This window comes from Humulus lupulus, chromosome 7 (assembly GCF_963169125.1).
Source record: "Humulus lupulus chromosome 7, drHumLupu1.1, whole genome shotgun sequence".
Lineage (NCBI taxonomy): Eukaryota > Viridiplantae > Streptophyta > Magnoliopsida > Rosales > Cannabaceae > Humulus > Humulus lupulus.
The window spans coordinates 4,826,810-4,829,994 of NC_084799.1; the positions used below are offsets into that span (position 1 = coordinate 4,826,810).

The 3,185-nt window shown below is 39.8% G+C and overlaps 1 pseudogene; it reads left to right on the plus strand.

Moving 5' to 3' along the window:
* The first annotated feature begins 574 nt into the window (after nt 1-574).
* On the plus strand, nt 575-2,640 carry LOC133790411 (extensin-2-like; annotated as a pseudogene).
* Nucleotides 2,641-3,185: the final 545 nt, after the last annotated feature.

Below are 3,185 nucleotides of genomic sequence, written 5' to 3' on the forward strand. Positions count from 1 at the left end.
TATATATATAATATTTTTGTAAAGGCCCCCCCCCTCCCCCCCCAAAAAAAAAGAAAGAAAAAGACAACAGTACCAGCAACTGCTTTGACTTAAAAACAAGCTTTGAAATGTCCAAGCTTATTATCTTCTTGACTCGATCGCTCGTGGCCTTCGTCACGGGGAAGTGTACATGCGCAATATATATTTCACACATTAATTAACGTGCCTAACACTATAATAATTATCATATTTCATAATAATAATTAAATTAAATTATATAAAACGTAATATTAAATTCTACCAATAACAATATGTCACATCCTTGTGTTAATAAACATGACTCGTGCTCCTTAGCAATTACCCTTCAATTATTGAGAAAGCACGCACACACGTAGATATATTAGAATTTTTTAGATCCATAAATATACTTTTTAAATTATTACCAACTAAAATTAGTCAAATTAACATTTTTAAATAATGTTATATCCAAAGTACCAAGTCCAGCCTGTTTTGTTGTTGGATTAAACATGCCCTAACGTATACACTACTACTCGATCTTACTAAGAGGATATCACTATATAAAGAAGCTCATCTTGCCTTTCGTATATATCAATTCACTACTCAATTAGCTAGTGCATGCGTCTAGTTAAGAATAGACATAATAAGTTTAAGGCAATAATATATAGTTGAGGACATTGCTGAAAATGAGAGGCGGCCGCGGAAGGTTGAGGCATTGGCCTCAACTGGCATTTGCTTTAACATTTTGCCTTGTAGTTGCTACTAGCGTGGTTGCTAATGAGCATGCTAAGAAACACAAGTCTCCTCCTCGACCGAGGCATGGGCATAATCATCCCTACATTTACAAGTCACCACCACCACTATTTTCTTCACCTCCACCTCCTTATCTCTATAAGTCTCCACCACCACCACCATCATTTTCACCTCCTCCTCCATATGTCTACAATTCTCCACCACCACCATCCCCCTCGCCTCCTCCTTCTTATGTCTACAAATCTCCCCCACCTCCTTATCCGTTGCCACCGCCTCCACCATATTTTTATAAATCTCCACCACCATCACCGTTGTCTTCTTCACCTCCTCCTCCATATGCTTACAAATCTCCACCACCTCCATCCCCATCACCACCACCTCCCTATATCTATAAATCACCACCACCTCCTTCACCATTACCGCCTCCACCATACAAATCTCCACCACCACCGTTGTCTTCACCTCCTCCTCCTTATATCTACAAATCTCCACCACCTCCCTCACCATCACCGCCTCCGCCATACATTTATAAATCTCCACCACCACCACCACCGTCTCCTTCACCTCCTCCTCCATATGCGTACATATCTCCACCACCTCCTTCTCCATCACCACCACCTCCCTACATTTATAAATCACCACCACCACCGTCCCCTTCACCACCTCCTCCTTATATCTACAAATCTCCACCACCTCCCTCACCATCACCGCCTCCACCATACATTTATAGATCTCCACCACCACCATCTCCTTCACCTCCTCCTCCATATGCGTACATATCTCCACCACCTCCTTCTCCATCACCCCCACCACCATCACTACCTCCACCATACATTTCTAAATCTCCACCACCTCCCTCACCATCACCGCCTCCACCATACATTTATAAATCTCCACCACCACCCTCTCCTTCGCCTCCTCCTCCATATGCGTACATATCTCCACCACCTCCTTCTCCATCACCACCACCACCATCCGTACCTCCACCGTACATTTCTAAATCTCCACCACCACCGTCCCCTTCACCACCTCCTCCTTATATCTACAAATCTCCACCACCTCCCTCACCATCACCGCCTCCACCATACATTTATAAATCTCCACCACCACCGTCTCCTTCACCTCCTCCTCCATATACGTACATATCTCCACCTCCTTCTCCATCACCACCACCTCCTTCACTTTCACCTCCTCCACCATACATTTCTAAATCTCCACCACCACCGTCCCCTTCACCACCTCCTCCTTATATCTACAAATCTCCACCACCTCCCTCACCATCACCGCTTCCACCATACAATTATAAATCTCCACCACCACCATCTCTTTCTCCACCTCCACCATATATTTATAAATCTCCTCCACCACCATCTCCATCTCCACCTCCACCATATATTTATAAATCTCCTCCACCGCCATCTCCTTAACCTCCTCCTCCATATATTTATAAATCTCCTCCACCACTATCTACTTCACCTCCTCCTTATATTTATAAGTCACCCCCTCCTCCATCGCCCTCACCTCCACCTCCTTACATTTACAAATCTCCTCCACCTCCTTATGCCTACAAGTCTCCACCTCCACCATCTTCTTCATCACCACCTCCTTACATCTATTAATCACCTCCATCACTACGTTCAACACGGCTTCCCTACTCGTATACTTCACATCCTCCTCCTAAACACTCCTAAGCTAGTATATGATAACTTTTCCCCTTTGAATAATACATTATAAAGGAGTATTATAATACTTTTATTGTATGTTATTGTCAATAACTTTCTTGTAAATGGAATTCTATTCTATGAGTGAATTTCATATTACAATGAAATTGTACTATTTTGTAACGAGATTATATTGAAATAAAATACTGAAATTTACTTGCGAATGTTATTATTATTACTCGTGTACTTTGTTTTCTCTAAATTATTGTGCCTCACTGCCTCTCTTTTTTAGTTCGCGTGATAATTCTCATTTTAATTGGGTTTCATGAGTACGCAAAATTTTAATTTTGGGTATTTAATTTATCTCTTGTACATCTTTATTTAAATTAACAAGTTTTTTTGACTTATTAAGGATGATTATTTTCTTATAACACATGACATCTCACAGAAGGTTTTCGTTAAAAATACAAACAAGGATTTTTATTATTCCTTAATTAATTAATACTATTTTTAAATTGAGAATATTAATAAAGGGATCATGAATACTTTAAATACTATAAGAGAATTAGCAGTATAAATACATTATATGTTTTTGCGTTTATACGCGCATATACCAAAATTTTCTTTTTATATCGGTAAAATTACACAACGTTACGTTTTCCTTGCATCCACTACTACTAAAATCGTTAAGTGATGATTGGATTAACTAAACTGGCAACTGTCAACGTATTATTGGCCCGTGTCATAATTTTTTTTTAAAAAATATTATTAAAT